This window comes from Scyliorhinus torazame, chromosome 1 (genome assembly GCF_047496885.1).
Source record: "Scyliorhinus torazame isolate Kashiwa2021f chromosome 1, sScyTor2.1, whole genome shotgun sequence".
NCBI lineage: Eukaryota > Metazoa > Chordata > Chondrichthyes > Carcharhiniformes > Scyliorhinidae > Scyliorhinus > Scyliorhinus torazame.
In genome coordinates this window covers 181,537,908-181,555,508 of record NC_092707.1, presented here as the reverse complement: position 1 = coordinate 181,555,508, position 17,601 = coordinate 181,537,908, and the positions used below count along the sequence as shown (strand labels likewise).

Below are 17,601 nucleotides of genomic sequence, written 5' to 3'. Positions count from 1 at the left end.
ACAGCATGGACGCAACGCCGGGTGAAGCACCGGGCTTCTTAGCAGCCAGTACACCTCGGACGATCTACCCAGATCTAGCGAGGTGTCGGGATCAGGATCCCACTCATGATGGGCGTGATGAGGCCGCGCTCACTTAAATCAGTTTTAAACCAACTTCAGCAAGCTCACCCAGGATCTACCGGCCTCCGAAGGGAAGCCCCAGCCAGGCGCTATTCAGTACTGATCCATACAAATGTGGACCAGGGGGAATGGCACACAGGGGGTCCCCCAGTCCATTAGAGGCCCCTGGGTGGTCAGTGACAGTGCAGGACAGCTCCCTGGCCCTCCCACTGGAAGGCGGGCACCTTGACAATGCCAGGTTTGCACCTTGGCACTTGCACATTGGCACTGTCAAAGTGCCCGGGTAGCACCGCAAAGCCAACAGCAGCACTTCCAGTGTGGCAGTGCCAGGGTGCCCAGGTACCAGGGTGGCACTGCCAAGGATCAGGGTCTGATAGGGAGCCATGCCCATGAAAGGAGGGCGGAGGGGGCGTATGAAGGGTGGGAGTGTTCTGGGCAGGTAAGTAGGGGCCTTTGGGAGGTAGGGAGGTGAAGGGAGGAGTTCCTGGAAGGGGTGGATATGGAAGGGGTTGTGGGGGGCATCAGGGACCTCATAGCGGGATGTCCTCATTTAGGGGGGAGGGTAATGTCCATGTGTGTGGAGGGTTGACATTGCCCGTGGTTGGTGGGCGTGGAAGACCTTCAAGCTCACTCAGAGATCAGGGCACCTTTCAGAATAGCGTTCCGATCTCTGAGGAGTTGGTCTGGCTCATGTGTTCAGCTCCCCAGTGATGAGAATAATCCTGTGGACTAAACCGGTGAGAAACCCCACAGGCCCCAAAAAAGTGACTACGGGCACGATCTTCTGGAAAGATTTCCAAGTATTGTAGCAAGCAGGAATTGCCGTGGGTTTCCCGACGCTCAGTCCAGCAAAACTGGCAATGCAATTCAACATTAATTGGTCCACTTAACGAGGTCTCACAGGCTTCTCGCCGCAAATAATGCCTCGCCAGCTGATTCACAGAGACCGTGTTCGCCAACAAGATATTATTGTGGCATCCTCGGAGCTCTCCACCGAGATGTTCTCCTCGGAGTCAGGAGAGGGTGCCACCCGGGATGGTGGAGACCAGGAGGGATTTCCTGTTCCCCTGGGGGGTGAGCCACAAGGCTGCCAGTGCTGCCTGGGATGAGGTGACGGCAGCAGTCAGCTCCAACAGACCAAGAGGACTGACCTTCAGTGCAGGAAGAAGGTCAACGACTTACACAGGCCGGCACGAGTGAGTAGACACCAATGCCCACCCCTCCCCACCCCAAGGGAGCATCCACCCCCAAAATCTCCAAGTGACCTCAAGCCCTACCTCCTGCTTCCCCCACAACCCTGCCTTCACACCCCCTCTCCCACCACTGAACCACGCGTGTGGCTAATGATGCCCTCTCTGTGACTCCTCAGGAAAAGCTCTCACACAATTGACGGGAGAGGGCCCAGACTGGCGGAGGGGTGCCAGACCTGGGAATCCTCGCCTCCTTTGAGGAGCGGGCCTTGGCGGTGACGGATGTGGCCGAGGACAGTGCAGTCACCAGCGCGGAGGCTGGCAGACGCCGCAGAGGTGATGAACCACCGGGCTCCTCCCGGAGGACCTGTCAAACGTGAGTAGTGATTGCCTTACTGACTGACCCATCCCTCCCACTGACCACATGTTCATTCTCCTGCTGGTCCTTCAGCCGGCGGCGCCAGCGCATCCCGGGTGGCACCCTTTCCTGACTCCGAGGAGAACATCTCGGTGGAGAGCTCCGAGGATGCCACAATAATATCTGTCATCCCCACCCTCCACCAGCGCGGAGACACACATCTCGGTGGGACATGTTAGTTGTCAGGCTCCTGGGGCACAATCTGGTGAGCACCACACTGCTGCTGATGTGTATCGACTGGAGGCAGGAACCTCCAGGCGAGACAGCAGTCGGAGGGCTGCTGGATCCCTGGGCCCAGCTGGTCCCAGCCTGATACTGAGCCTGTGGAACAGAGTTACCCGGAGCTGATAATAATAATAATCTTTATTGTCAGAAGTAGGCTTACATTATCGCTGCAATGGAGTTACTGTGAAAATCCTCTAGTCGCCACATTCGGGCGCCTGTTCGGGTACGCAGAGGGAGATTTCAGAACATCCAAACTACCTAACAGCACGTCTTTCCGGAATTGTGGGAAGAAACAGGAGCACCTGGAGGAAACCCATGCAAACATAGGGAGAACGTGCCGACTCCGCACAGTGTCCCAAGCCTGGAATCAAACCTCGGACCCTGGCACTGTGAAGCAACAGTGCTAACCACTGTGCTACCGTCATGGAGACGATAGGGAGGGGCCGGGACATTAAGAAGAAGATGTCAGCGTCACTCTAACAGATCCACAGCTGTTTGGAGGAGTCCCAGTGGCTATAGGTGCTGGAGATGGTGCCGGCAATGAGTGGCACCGAGACAGCTAGGGTGGCGACCGCAGTGGAGAGCCTGGTGCACGACGTCAGCACCATGAGTGAAGGTGTCCAAGGCATCGAGCAGTCGGTGACGGCCATGGCTGAGGGTCTCGGCACAATGTCTGCCTCACTGGGGTAGGTTACCCAGTACCAGGCTGACCTTGATGAGGTTCTGCAGAACATGTCCCGCTCTCAGATGGGAATGGGCAATGGGCAGTGAAGCTTGTCCCAGTCACAGGTGGGCATGGCTGAGGCACTGCGGAGCTTGTCCCAGTCACAGGTGGGCATGGCTGAGGCACTGCAGAGCATGTCCCAGTCACTGAGGAGCATCGCCGAGGGCATCGACACCATGGTGCGGACCATAGGGAACCGCCAGGGCTGGCAGAGCCAGATGGTACAGAGGCAGCCGGGGCTCGAACTAGCCGCCCCTCTGTCCCAAGGTGAACCCCAGGGCCCTGTGGGCACCGATTGGGAGTAGTGGCCACTGTGTGCCAACCCAGACCGTCCCATGGAGTGGCGACGGTGCCTGCCAGCTCCCCCGAGTTGCACCCCTCTGATGAGGCTGCATCTCAGAGTCAGAACATGGGACAGGGCGGCACGGCTGTGCATGTGTCACTGACAAGTGAGCTGGGGCCCTCCAGAGCCCCCAGAGATGCCCATCAGGGGCATCGGGGACCACAGGACAAAGTAGGCAGCTGGCTGCCTCCACCTTAGATATGCATCCTGGGGAAACACCAAGACGTAATGATAGAACTAGGAGGGTCAGGCATGTTGAGCATCACTGTGGGCACCAGGGTAGGGGGGAGGGGGTGAGTGGGGTTATGTAGGAGTGGGGAGGAGGTGGGGTTGGGGCTGGGGGGTTGGGAAGGCAGCACTATCGAGAATGGAGTATCGTACACATTAAACAACTTTTTGCACAACCATTATGATGCCTCTGTCACTTTCTTCCGCAATGCGGGCTGACCCCAGGACCTTTTGCCCATCTCTCTCGACAACCGCCCACCTTACCCACCCCCCCCAACCACCACCATGGTGCTCACCTAGCCTCCGGCTGTGGATATGTCCCCGGAGCTGTGTCCCAACCCCTGGGTATTCGGATGTTGGCTGCTGCGTGTGTGATGTTTCCTCCCGCAGTGTTCAGGCAGCAAAATGCGATTGGCATGCGACACAATGACTCCCACATGCTACATGGCCCACCTACTGACTGGAAATCACTTGGCATGTGTCAAGTGCTCACTTAACCACGATTGCCAAATCTCCATTAGCGATAGCCTTCAACCGCGCAGCCAAAGTCCTCAGCGGTCAGTGGTGGTTATGGGTTATCGGTGGAGCAGACGTACAGGGACAATAGGTTGCCTCAGGCTCCTACCCCCGCCGAGCACTGGGGTGGCAAGCCCAGCACACCCCGGCTCTTTGCCTGTGCACAAAGATTGCTACTCACCTCCTCAACTCCCTCGGAAGCCCTACCGCCAGGTTCTCGTTTTTCAAAAGGAGTACTAATCGGCACCAGTGTGAGCACATGCTGGGGAGACTATTGAATGCCAGGAGGCCGGTGGATATGGGGTCGCTCTCGCTGATTGTATGGAAACGGGGTTGAAGTGGTGATAATTGGTTTCTCGCCACAATTTGGCAATTTCCCGATTTGGCTTATGGGATTGGGCCGGTTGGCATCGCAAACTGTTTGGCTCCCTGCGCAGATCTCGGGCGGGATTCTACGACCCCCCCACCGGGTCGGAGAATCGCCGGAGGGCGGTGTGAATCCCATCCCACCGCTCCGACGCTGGCTGCTGAATTCTTCGGCGCCGGTTTTTGGGCGGGGACGGGGATCGCGCCGCACCGGTCGGGGACCGTTGGCAGCGGCCCCCCCCCCCCGGCAATTCTCCAGGCCACAATGGGCTGAGTGACCGCCCGTTTTCAGCCAGTCCCGCCGGCGTGGATTAGACATGGTCCATACCGGCGGGATGGCGGAGGGCGGCTAGCGTAGCCCTCTGGGAGGCACGGGGGGATCCGGCCCCGGGGTGGGGGGGGGGCACCCACAGTGGCCTGGCCCGCGAACGGGGCCCACCGATCTGCGGGCGAGCCTGGGCCATGGGGCACTCTTTCCCTCCACGCCGGCCTGTGTAAGGCTCCGCCATGGCCGGTGTGGAGAAGAAACCCCCTGCGCATGCGCAGGAAACACGCCAGCGGTTCTGCACATGCACCAACTCCAGCGCCGGCCTAGCCCCCGGAAGTTCGGAAGATTCCACAACTTCCGGGTGGCCCGATGTCGGAGTGGTTCGCCCCGCTCTTTGGCGCCGGTACGGGCCGCCCCGCCGATTCCAGGAGAATCCCGGCCCTAGTTTTTGGCCTCTCTCGCTATTCACTGTCCTCGTTACGCTTGAGCGTGAGTGTAACGAGGACGGAAGATCGCGCCCTAAATGTGGTTAGATAGCGTTGAGGGATCCGCCGACAGAGCCGGGAGAAACTCCCAGCAAAGCCTGCTACAAATAACTTTTCCGTTAGATTGCACCCCATGTTTTCAGTCACAACCGACTGGATTAAATCCTACACAGAGAATCTGTAGCCAGTTTAAGTGTAGCACGCTCATTCATTCGCCACTTGCTGCAAATCCAGGTCGATATATCAGTCACGGGAATGGATAGGAGGCAATTGCGCCCACGTGTAATCTTCTGCTGTAATGACTACAATTGCTGCAACGCCAGAAAATTCAAGCACTGCTGGAAAATTGATTTTGAAAATCTCCCACTGGAAATATCTGGAATTATTTTGTCGGACCAGAACGAGAGACACCGTTGTATCCTGAGCAAGATTTGATGAAGTAGCATACAGCCAACGTTTTATTGCTACACCGCCCTGGAGGACCTGCTCGTTTTGAAAACTCAAATTTAATTGCTGCCCTGCTGAAAAGTTTTCATGCATTTTGAATTAACTGCATTCAGATTTTGTCCCACGATCTCTCGTATTTTTGACCACTGATCGGCATTGTGCATATGTTTTTGCGGCAACTGGCAGCATTTATATCCACCCCACTCTTGAATTTTTCATTTAACATGTATAACTGATTTTTTTTTTTACCATTTATACCTAGATCTGTGCTGCCCCCTGGAGGGGACAGTTGAAAATGAACATTATGATTCAGGGGTTTTAGGGATATTGGGAGGGTTGGTTGAATTGCTGCAAAGTGATTATTGGTTAAAATACGGTTCCATTTAAGATCTTATGTCCAATCCATTTCCTAATTGCAATTGTGCGGTTGCACCCAATTGAAATGAAAGAGGAAGTTTCTTTGTCACTGACTCCAGTAATACAAGTAGCACTGATGTTTTGGACAGATCCCAGCCCTGTCATTTTAAGAGACATTTAATTATTCTAAGTGTACTTGAGGGTGACAGTAATAATATAGCTGTCATCTGCTAAGTTTATTTTAGGAACTGTATGAATGAAATAGGCCCGTACAACTGACATTTTACCTGACATTTTCTCCACAGGCTGAAGATGCTACAACGTGCTTGAGAAGATCTGATTTTCTTTTGATTTCCCCCTGCAAAATCATAGACAGGATTTTCATTTATATTCCATTTCTCCTGACCCCAGGACGTTCCAAAACTCTTTTGATCATTGGTGCACAGCAAGACCCCGCAAAGAGTGGTGTGGTGGACCAGGCAATCTGTTTTTTTAGTAATGGCCATTGTGGGATAAATATTGACCAGAACAACTGGGTGAGCTCTCCTACTCTTCTTTTAAACAGTCATCTTTTGCACCCACCTGAGAAGGCATTCAGGTCCTCTCTTCAGCTAGCGTATCTTCATATCCGACATTGTGGTACTCCCTTGGCATTGCACCGAAGTCTCAGCCTGCTTAATGAGTGCAAGTCCCTTTTGTGTGACTTCAAGCCACAATCCTCTGACTCAGTGGCAAGATCTTGCTCATGTTAATTGTTCAATTTCTGTATTACAAATTATTTCCCATCTGTGCGTCCTTAAGAGGTAAACTGTTGTTAGACGTTGGCATTGTTGTTCCCTGCTGCTTGTTCGGTGACTGTTTTTTTTTTACTATCTTACCTTTGTTTCACCAGCCCTTATTTTTGTCTTTTCCAGTTAGGTTTAAAAACCCTGTGTGCATGTTTGTGTGTGTTTTGTGAGGGTGGCAGTGTGATGGGAGAACTGATGAGCTGTGAATAAAGTATTGAAGCAGCAAAAACAGTATGCTGCTGACCTCTCCCCGCTTTAATAATTAATTGCATTGATAATTATATTTTTTTTCCGCTAAGAGTGCTGAGAAGTCACAGGGTCTATTAAATCTTGCCAGTCCATGTGCCACATCTACAACCCTAACTGCTGCAATTAAAGATTAAGCAGCACCACAAACATTTCTTCATTGACAACATTTTGTGAATGAACTAAAAACAATGCAGCATGCATTGGTATAATTGAAGAAAGCCATACAAGCCACAAAGGTAGTGACCAATGACGCTGTCTGTCCTTGGAGAATCAACATAGTCAGCATAGATTTTCCAGAAGCAGTGCTGTACCGGCAAATTCCTCCTCTGAAGTGTCTACATTGTTGATAATTGAAGCAAGAAACTAAGGGCTGGATTTTTGCAGAGTTGAGCCGACTCCAGAGGCCTATAAAAATATCAGGTTGGATTTGGATGCGGGCATCCCAGCTCATTTCCAGCAGATTAAAAAAAACGCCCGTGATGGAAGGGTGTGGAGCATGATTCACACGGGGGGAAACGCAATCCTAGCAGGGTATTTTGAAATTAGTGCTGAGTTCAAACCAACTCCATTTTGGCCGCTGCCAGGGTCTTAACCCTCAATGTGGCAGTCACAATTTTATGGAGAAAGCATAAACACTCATGAAAGGGAGATGCGATCTGTTTAAGTCTCATGATCTGAAATTATTTAAATCCCCAGTCCTTGAAACAAAAATCTTCTGGAATGCATTGATTGATAGACGGTCTGGTGTTACTTAGAAAAACATCATTAGTAACTATTCCTGCAGTTTCAATATACTTTATTGTTGACATTTCCCGAGGACTGTTTTTGCAGCTGAGCTCATTATGAATCTTTGTCTGAATTCCAAAAGCTCCAAAATCACTTATCTCAGCAGGGCTGCAGAGTTCATATTTTGATTGACAACTTTAAGAGGCTGCTAAAGATTAGCTGTCTTTGATGTGATACTGAATCAGACTTTGTTGGGTTTATTTGACAGATGATGGTGGCAGATTTGAAGGGGAGGAGGATAGGGAAGAAAGGGAACTGATAGTAATAGCAGCCAACATGATATAAGAAAGGGACACTGGAAGGTGGGGAGGGGGGGCAACAATTTTGTGAGAAAAGGGTTTAGGGGGCAACAATTTTGTGAGAAAAGGGTTTACAGAGCAGGATGTAGGTCTCATCAACAAAGTGAACTCCTGCAGGCCAAGGGGATAGAAAAGTAGAGAAAGACACAATTTCAGAGATATAGCACAAGTGAACTTACATAGAAGTTTGGTAAGGTGGGTTCAGGGAAGGGATAGAAGCAGGGGAGACAGCTGAATCAATAGTCTTGACATTTGTGACACCAAAGTCCTGTGGTTCTTGCACGTATTGTTGGAACTTACATGCTGGATGCAATTGAACATAATAAAGCTGACAACAGAACACAGAGAAGAATGAACTATTCTGTTCGGATAGATTTGACTTAAACTGGCTGGCAACAGTGTTCTGGCCAATCGAATAACTACAGCTGTAGACACAGCTTTAAGCTAACAGAGGTCGGGGAAGGTTTGGGTGAAGGGAGATTTAGGGAGTGAAAAGTCAAGGGGCGTCATTCTCCGCTGGCGGGAGTCTCCGTTTTGCCGGCGCCCGGGGGTTTCCCGACGGCATGGGGCTGCCCCACAATGGGAAACCCCATTGACCGGCCGGTGTTATGGAGACTCCCGCCGGCGGGTCGGGGCAGAAATGTGGCGGGGCGGGTAGGAGAATTTCGCCCAAGGTATCGGAATAGTACAACAATGTGCTTAAAGAAAAGCAGAATGGGACAGGGACAGAGTTTAACAAAAATTATACATCAGCAAATAAGGACATTGCAGGGAATAGCAGTAAAAGAAATGATAGTATCTGTCCTTAATCTGAATGCATGAAGCATCTGCACTAATATAGATAAACTAATGACAGACGTAGAGGCAATTGATTTAGATTTAAACGCTATAACAGAGACATGGGGCGACATTCTCCGACCCCCCGCCGGGTCGGAGAATCGCCGGGGGCTGGCGTGAATCCCGCCCCCGCAGGTTGCCGAATTCTCCGGCACCGGATATTCGGTGGGGGCGGGAATCGCGCCGCGCCAGTTGGCGGGCCCCCCCGCTCGATTCTCCGGCCCGGATGGGCCGAAGTCCCACCGGTAAATTGCCTGTCCCGCCGGCGTAAATTAAATCACCTATTTACCGGCGGGACAAGGCGGCGCGGGCGGGCTCCGGGGTCCTGGGGGGGGCGCGGGGCGATCTGGCCCTAGGGGGTGCCCCCACGGTGGCCTGGCCCGCGATTGGGGCTGACCGATCTGCGGGGGGGCCTGTGCCGTGGGGGCACTCTTTCCCTTCTGCCTCCGCCACGGTCTCCACCATGGCGGAGGCGGAAGAGACTCCCTCCACTGCGCATGCGTAGGAAACTGTCAGCGGCCGCTGACGCTCCCGCGCATGCGCCGCCCCGACATATCATTTCCGTGCCAGCTGGCGGGGCAACAAAGGCCGTTTCCGCCAGCTGGCAGGGCGGAAATTTCTCCGGAGCGGTCATAGCCCCTCAATGTTGGGGCTCAGCCCCCAAAGATGCGTCCGCACCTTTGGGGCGGCGCGATGCCCGTCTGATTTGCGCCGTTTTGGGCACCAGTCGGCGGACATTGCGCCATTTCCAGAGAATTTCGCCCATGATCACAAAGTGACAAAGGTTGGGAAAAATATATTCCTGGATACACAATATTTTGGAAAGACAGACAAAATTGCAAGTGAGGAGGGGTAGTCCTGATTGTACAGTGTGACATAAGGGCACTAGTGAGAAAGGATCTGGGGCGTCATTCTCCGCCGGCGGGAGTCTCCGTTTTGCCGGCGCCCGGGGGTTTCCCGATGGCATGGGGCTGCCCCACAATGGGAAACCCCATTGACCGGCCGGTGTTACAGAGACTCCCGCCAGCCGGTCGGGACAGAAATGTGGCGGGGCGGGTAGGAGAATTTCGCCCCTGGTCTCAGAAGATCATGAAGTAGAATCAGTATGGGTGGAAATCATAAATAGCAAGAGTCAGAATGCACTGATAGGAGACATTTGTAGGTCCCCTAACAGTAATTATACTGTTGGATAGAGCATTGAACCAAAAATTATTGGACCTTGTAGCAAAGGCAATGTAAAATTATGGGGCACGTCATACTGACTGGGATAATCAAATTGGCAAGAATGGTTTGGAAGATGTGTTTTTAGAATATGTTCATGACATATAAGAGCAATACATGTGGAACCGATTAGGGATAAAGTTATCTTACATCTAGCATTGTGTGATGAAGCAGAGTTAATTCGTACTCTCACAATAAAAGATCCCCTGGGAAATAGTGACCATAATGTTACTGAGTTCCATGTTATGCTAGAAATTGACAGAATCCAATCACAAACAGAATCTTAAACTTTGTTTTTTAATTTTAGAGTACCCGATTATTTTTTTCCAGTTAAGAGGCAATTTAGCGTGGCCAATCCACCTATCCTGCACATCTTTGGGTTGTGGAGGTGAGGCCCATGTAGACATGGGGAGAGTGACCTGGAGCCAGGATCGAACCCGGGTCCTCGGCACCGTGAGGCAGCAGTGCTAACCACTGCACCACCGTGATGTCCGGAGAATCTTAAAATACTTAAACAAAGCCAATTACGTTGGTATGAGAGGAGAACTGGCTGAGGTTAATACGTAAATAAAGAAAAGGTCTGATAATAAATGAACGGGGGAAACATTTAAAGAATTCAAAATTCTCAACAAAATACATTCTATTGAAAATAAGACTCGGCAAGAAAGATCCATCTGTGGCTCATTCAGGGATTTAAGGATAGTAGTTGATTCAAAGATACAGAAAACTGTACCAAGTCTGAGGGTTGGGAGTTTTGGAAACCAACAAAGAGCCACCAAAAGGTTGATAAAAAGGAAATAAAACAGAATAAGAGAGTAAACTAGCTAAAAATATATAAACAGATTGTCGGAACTTTTGCAAATTTAAAAAAAAAGAGAAAGAGAATAGCTAAAGTAAACATTCATCCCTGAGAGACAGACGGTTTCCTCAGAAGCAGAGACAGAAGAAATTATCATGGGGAATGAGGAAATGGCAGACACACAGAATACTTTTTTTCTGTCTTCACAATGGACCTTGGAGGAAATTAATGTCAGCAGATAAAAGGCATTGGAGAAACAGAAAGGTGGACTGACATCATGGGGTTAAAAAGAGCTGCCGCAAACCTGCTCATAGTGATCAGGTGATTCTAAGGTTGGTGTGGTGTTGGGTGCTCTGGTGCACAGATGAGCAAACACAGTTGTATGTGGTACAACTCTATTTTATTTTAACTCTTATAATACAGTTCGTTCTGGATACTCTGCACGTGCTGTCTCCCTGAGTGTGTTTGGTAACAGCTCTGTCCTGGTCCTCCTCTGCAGCTAATACTGACCACCGGGGGTCATGTCTGTGCTTTTATATCTTTCTGTCATTGGTTGTGGTGTTCTGTGTTCTGATTTGTCTGTTGGTGTGTCTATCATGATGTGTGTGTTTGAATATCATGACATCCCCCCTTTTTACAAAGATATGTGCCTACGTGGTTATAAATATAATTGTGTCGTGAGTGCATCTAAGAGTGTGTGTGTGTGTTGTGTACAGCGTGTGTATATGACGTAACTATTTACATGGGGCGATGTCGGGTGCGTCACACTAACAAGGTTGTACCATAACAAAACTTGGATGCGAGAGAAAAAAAAACTTCAACATTGGTCTGGTCAGACGATATCTGGAACAATAAACAACAACAGGTTATAATACAGAAGTGTTTGACTTTTTGAACGTATGAACAGCGTTATAAGTCCAGTCTAATGGGTGACCGCCTCAAGAATAGGCTGGTCCTCAAGCCGGTTCAGCTGTGGAGATTTGGGGTCACACTGGTTCACCTTGGATTGTTGGAGGTGATGCTGTTGCCGAAGTCTCTACTTTACCATTTGTTGTACTTCGTGCAGTGCTTGGTTTTTTCATTCGTGCAAATATAACATTCAACATCTTTGTTAGTGGTGCCTTGGCTGTGGTTTGGTTCTGGTGGCGATGGAAGGGGCATGATCCGTGGCATCTCCACGAAGTCATCCTTGGGAACCAGTGGAGGATCCGGCGTGTGCGTACGGTTCAGTTGCGAGCGTGGAAGGCGGCGCAAAGCTCGCTGATTGCGCCTACGCACCAATCCATCCGCCCTGCATGCCAGGAACAAGGTGGAGTCTTTTTCTTTTTATGTTTGTGGTGGACGGCATCTTGTAGCCGATGGGTCGTTGCCATCGAAGTAGCACCATCACTAATATCATGCAAGGCGATGACTGTGCCAGATGTGGAAGTTGGCCGAGACCGTGCACGCTGGTTCCGGCCACCTGCTGTGCCGGAAGGGCGACTCCGCAGAGAAACGTCGAAGCATGTCGCCTTGGAGAGAGAATTGTTGCTCGCATCAACGTCTGGCGATGGCGCGAATTGGTGTGTCCATCTTGGACCGCCGGTGCTGGTTGCCACTGCCGACCCAGTGGGACTGCCACGCGATCCATTCCCTGTCGCCGTGGCATCCGCCGTCACCCTGAGCGTGCCATCACCGAGGCCGCGACACCGCCCGTCCGGAGCAAGGTCTGGCGTGCGCAAATCAGAGTCGGCGCTTGGCTGCTCCCCATCTGGAGTCCGGTCTGCCTTCCGTCGATGCCCCCCGTCCGGAGTCCCAACAGGTTCACTGGAGGCAGCCGAGATTCCCTGAAGCTGCACTTCTGGAGTCGGAACATGCAGGAATGCACCAACCAGTGGAGAGGGTCGAGCCATCGAGGGTGGAAGCGGTGCGCCGCCACCGCAGTCGTCAGTGGTCCCACCGTGATCGTCGAGTGCCTCGGTACGCACTAGGCGAGGTCTGTCACCTTGCACCTTTTGCATGGGAAGTGGGATGCTGTCGTCACTCGTCTCACATCCCGTGGATAGATCCTCATTAGCAGCTTGCTGTTCACTAGGGTTGGGTAAATTGTCAAAGTTTTCATCTGGTGGTGCACACCATGTCGGTGGACTGTCATTGTCTTGCCGTTGTCCTTCATTTGGGCTTTTCTTCTTTGGAATTTTAAATCTTCCCCCAGACATTGCAGAACCTTGTTTATTACCCCCAAATTCTCCCATATGTATGGTCTCGAATATAGGATCCAATGTTTCTATCGACATTGTACTATTTTCCAAAGAACATTCCGTTTCACTTTTCTTCTCAGGTACCTCATATGTATCTTTGTCTAATGTACATGCCTTCATGGTCTCTGGGTCTGATTTTGCTGGGACTGGCATGGTCACAGTCTCTCTTTTACTGTTCTCAATTGCCCACATTATACTCCCCATACATAACTGCTTAATCACTGGGGTTAGTGTGGTACAATGGATAATTGGGTCGACCTTATCTGCATCTTCACCATTAGTGGAAAGCACACTTGGTTCACTTGAAACTGCTGTGGGTTTTAAATTCGTTATCTGGCTACTCGATGTCGGTGTCCTCAGGATTCTTGCTCCAATGTTCTGCTCAATAATCAGTGGAGTGTGTATAGGTTCAATGCAATTAATGTTCCCCTCAACGTTTGAAGAGTCATTACTGACTAACTGCTGGTCTCCGAAGTTGAGATTTTGCGGCGTTGTGTTGAAGGGAGACATTTGTCCCTGCTGTAGATATGATTCAGGTTGTGTTATTTCCATTACCTGAGGATCAATGTCTTGTCCATTTTTTCGATCCGTACTAAAACACTGGCAATTCTCAGTCTGCTCCTTGCAAGTTAAACATTCAATTAATTTCGTTAGCAAATCCTCAGCATCCTTCTGTGGCCGTGCAGCATTATTAATCTCTGTTCGGCTATAATGATCCTGAAGGTCAGCGCATAAACCTTTTTTCTTCGGGCTTGGATGAGGCGATTCCTTTGGCTTGTCTTCAGTTGGGCTTGAACAGTCTTCAGCGCTGTGCCCTTCATTGTAGTATGAGAGACCGTCATGGTCATGCTGCTGTGTAGTGGAGCATGGTAGGCTGTTATAGCCTTCTTGCTGTTCACGTGAGCATGGCAGACTTGCATCGTCTGCCGCTGGTTGGTCAGGAGAGGTTGCTAGACCCTCATGGTCTTGTTCCTGCAAGGACTGCACATTGGAGTCTTGCGTTACTTCTATCGTGGAGGCTGTCCACGAGCTCTCTGTGGAGGCTTGTGACACTGGAGTCACTTCTTGTCCGTGCGAGGACTGCACTCTGGAGTCTTGCATGTCTTCTTTCATAGAGTCGGGAACGTTGAGCGGGACGTGGACCACGCTCTGTGTGGCAGCAGGGCGCTCTCCGTGTGCTTGCACCGCTCCCTGTCTGTTAATGTCAGGCTGCAGCATCATCCGGTACTGATAAGTTGGAACGTCATATCTGCTGGATTGAAGATCCTCAAATCCGAAAAATGAATCCGCATCTGCGTCGGATTCAATGTGGGGGCCGCCAATGTGCAACACGAAAGGTTCGTCCGAGTCATAGTCGTATAGGACCACGGAGCTATCATTGGGCTCGCGAGGTCCGGAAACACTGTAAAGATCGTCATCAAAGTATTCGAGGTCGGAATCATCGGCTTGTGCGTAGCTAACTGCTTGTCGGAGGGTTCTTCGGAGGTCAAATTCATCTCCTGGGTCAATTTGCGGCAATGTGCTGTCATTCCAGGTGAGGGAAGGTTGTTTTACAGCTTTAACAGATTTTTGTTTTTTTGATTTGGGACGTTTCCCTTTTAAATTGGATTTGGGACATTTCCCCTTTAAATTGGTGCAGTCTGGGGCCTCTGACATCCTGACGCTCGGTATGTAGCACGTAGGAAGCGACTGCGCATGCTCAGATCGCTGTTCCTTTACCGATGGCCGTTTTCTTGACTGCGCATGCGCAGCATCTCGCGCATGCGCAAACAAAACTTCCGGTTCTGCGCACTGCTCGCGCAACTGTGCTAGCGTGATACCTTTAGCAAGATGGCCGCCGACCTCGACCCAGCCCTCTCTCAGGCCCGGGATTTCGGCCTCTGGGAATTCGGGCTCCGGGATCCCAGCCACGAGGTGAGTACTGCAGCTTTTCTTGCCTTTACTTGCCGATTGGATTGCGTTTTCTTCACAGTACTTGGAGAATTTGTCCAGGACTGCCTGGTAATCGTACCTTTGCTGCCTCCTGAAGAACCTGAACCTTGTGAATATTTCTCTTGCCCTTGCACCGGCGATGGTGAGGAGAAATTCAATTTTTTCGCTATCATCCAGGTCTTGGAGTTCAGCTGCCACCAGGAACAATTCAAACCATTGCCGGAATCGCCGCCAGTTTTCGCGGAGATCGCCGTAGCACTGGAGCGGCTGCAGAACCGGGAGCTCTATCATTTTGCCTGGGCACTGCTGGTTGTCTCTGTACACTGAGGTATGCCGGCAGGTATCGATCCACTCCTGTACCATGTGGTGTTGGGTGCTCTGGTTCACAGATGAGCCAACACAGTTGTATGTGGTACAACTCTATTTTTTTTTAACTCTGATAATACAGTTCGTTCTGGATACTCTGCACGTGCTGTCTCCCTGAGTGTGTTTGGTAACAGCTCTGTCCTGGTCCTCCTCTGCAGCTAATACTGACCACCGGGGGTCGTGTCTGTGCTTTTATATCTTTCTGTCATTGGTTGTGGTGTTGTGTGTTCTGATTTGTCTGGTGGTGTGTCTATCATGATGTGTGTGTTTGAATATCATGACAGTTGGATTCAAAAATGTTGACATAGTTAAAGGGGTGAAAGAGTTCTGAAAAAAGCTTCAAACTCCATGGGAACAATGAGCTAGTCGGAGACGATAGATTGAGGTGTGGGCCTAAATCTTCCAGTTGCAACCACCATAGGAAGCGTTGCGACCAGGTTGGAGAATTTGATGGACCAACAAAAGGTTTGTAGACCTCAGTTGAGAATTTCCAGGCGGAACTGGAAAGTTCCCTGGTTGATATTAGCAGAGGGTGAACAGCCAAGGAACCAAATGCAGAGGGTGGAGGGCAAGTTAAATTTTAGGGAATTATTAAAATTATGATTTAGAATGAAGGAAGGCCTGATGCCTATCTCAGAATAATGGTACAAAACAGCTTCGCAACCACCCACAGGACACTGGAATATCCTCATTGGACTTTTCAGTGTTGCGCCTGCTGCACAGTGTGTCTTTAACCCTTATACGGTAGACAAATAAACTGTGAGTCGAGTTTGTATTCAATCAATAATCTTTATTCACGCACAAACAATGTTAATATAAATCAACAACACCATCAATACAAGTTAAACTACATAATGCTGAAGTTCGATACTAGACCTTGACTTAACTTTGAATGACTGACAAGTACCCAAACAGATATTGGCCTTTACCTGTGCGTCGGCTTCTGTCCTCTGGCTCTGGCCTTCCTTCTACTGGTGGTGTGATGGTCCTCCTTGTGGTAGCCAGTGAAGATCACCGTTGTCCTGTTCCTGTTTCTGGCTGCTGCAGAGAGAGTTTCTAGGATGGTGTGTTACCTTTTAACCTTCCTGGATTTCACGCCGTTTTGGGAGGTTCCTGGGTCATCACCAATTGGTTGATCAGGGTTTGATCACCCTGATCGATTAAGTCCAATCAGGGGCCGCCACGCCAATTTCAGGGTGCATACTCAACAGCCATGCCTGCAGGTATTGGAGAGTATGTAGGCTTTCCAATCGAGGTGTTTAGGTGTCACTGTGTCTGGTAAACAAGTATGATTGACAGTGCAGTTCTATTGTCCCTGGGATGGCCTGGAGATGGCCATTTTCCTGTGTATTGCAATGTCCTCCAGGCTGCAGCCTGCTCATCAGTATTCATTTTATTCATTTAGACTGCAGTCTGCTTGCTCCTGCACTTGGCTAATTTTCCCAGTATGCCTTGGAGAACGTCATCCTAAGTGGCTGTTCGGCCACATCAGTGTCTGCAACAGGAGACAGTGAGATCAATCCAATCATTCCACAAAGATCTGCCACCTATAAATTGCAAACTCAGTAGAGGTCTTTAAATCTTCAAAAAGGGAAAGTGCAGCTTCTTCATTCAATAGGGAATGAAAGTTGTCATCTTCAGTCTATCACAGGGCAACCATGAAAACAACAGGGATCATGGTAACTTTTGGTTTTGACTTAAAAATGGTAAAATAATTTGGCACATTATGCACCCCATCTGATTTTCCTTTCTGTCTGTTCATGGGGTATGTCGTTGTGTGTTAACATAGCTCAGTGACACTACTCCCATCTTTGACTCAACAAATTTCAGAATTAAGCTACATCCATCCAGACTGATACTTCAGTGTGGCACCAAGGGCGGGATGCATTGTTGGATTTACACCCTTCTAAAAGCCCTGGCAAAAGAATAGCCCTCAACCAATGTCACCAAAACATATTAACTGGTATTTATCCAATCGCTCTTGTGAGAACATGCTGTACACAAATTGGCTGCTGCACAGAGCAATAGTGGCTACACGATGGGCGCAATTTAACCAAATTACATCAGAGACCCATGTTGAGTGCATTTAGCCAGGTGTTTCCCTGCACTTTCACACCACTTGTAGAGGTGCGAAAGGCCACACTATCGATTAGGACTCTGTGCAATCCAGGGTCTCAGCAGGGAACGTCCTGCCAAGGCCACACTTAGTCCCGTTTCCTGCACTGAGAAGCTCCGCTTGCCAGAACTCCTGAGTTGAGTACAGGAGGAGGTCGGGACACCATTTTTAAATGGCATTCAGATTTCTCAACCTCCACTCAGATGCGTCCCCCAGAGACCCAAAGCTGCAACTCACCAATAATGGGGTCCTCAGGCCCCACCTCACATGGGCTGGGACCC

General features: G+C 50.2%; 1 protein-coding gene across 3 annotated transcripts in view; it reads left to right on the top strand.

Moving 5' to 3' along the window:
* LOC140418106 (disks large-associated protein 2-like) overlaps positions 1 to 17,601 on the top strand; it is a 1,176,606-nt gene that overhangs the window by 1,060,991 nt on the left and 98,014 nt on the right. The gene's annotated exons all lie outside the window — the stretch shown is intronic.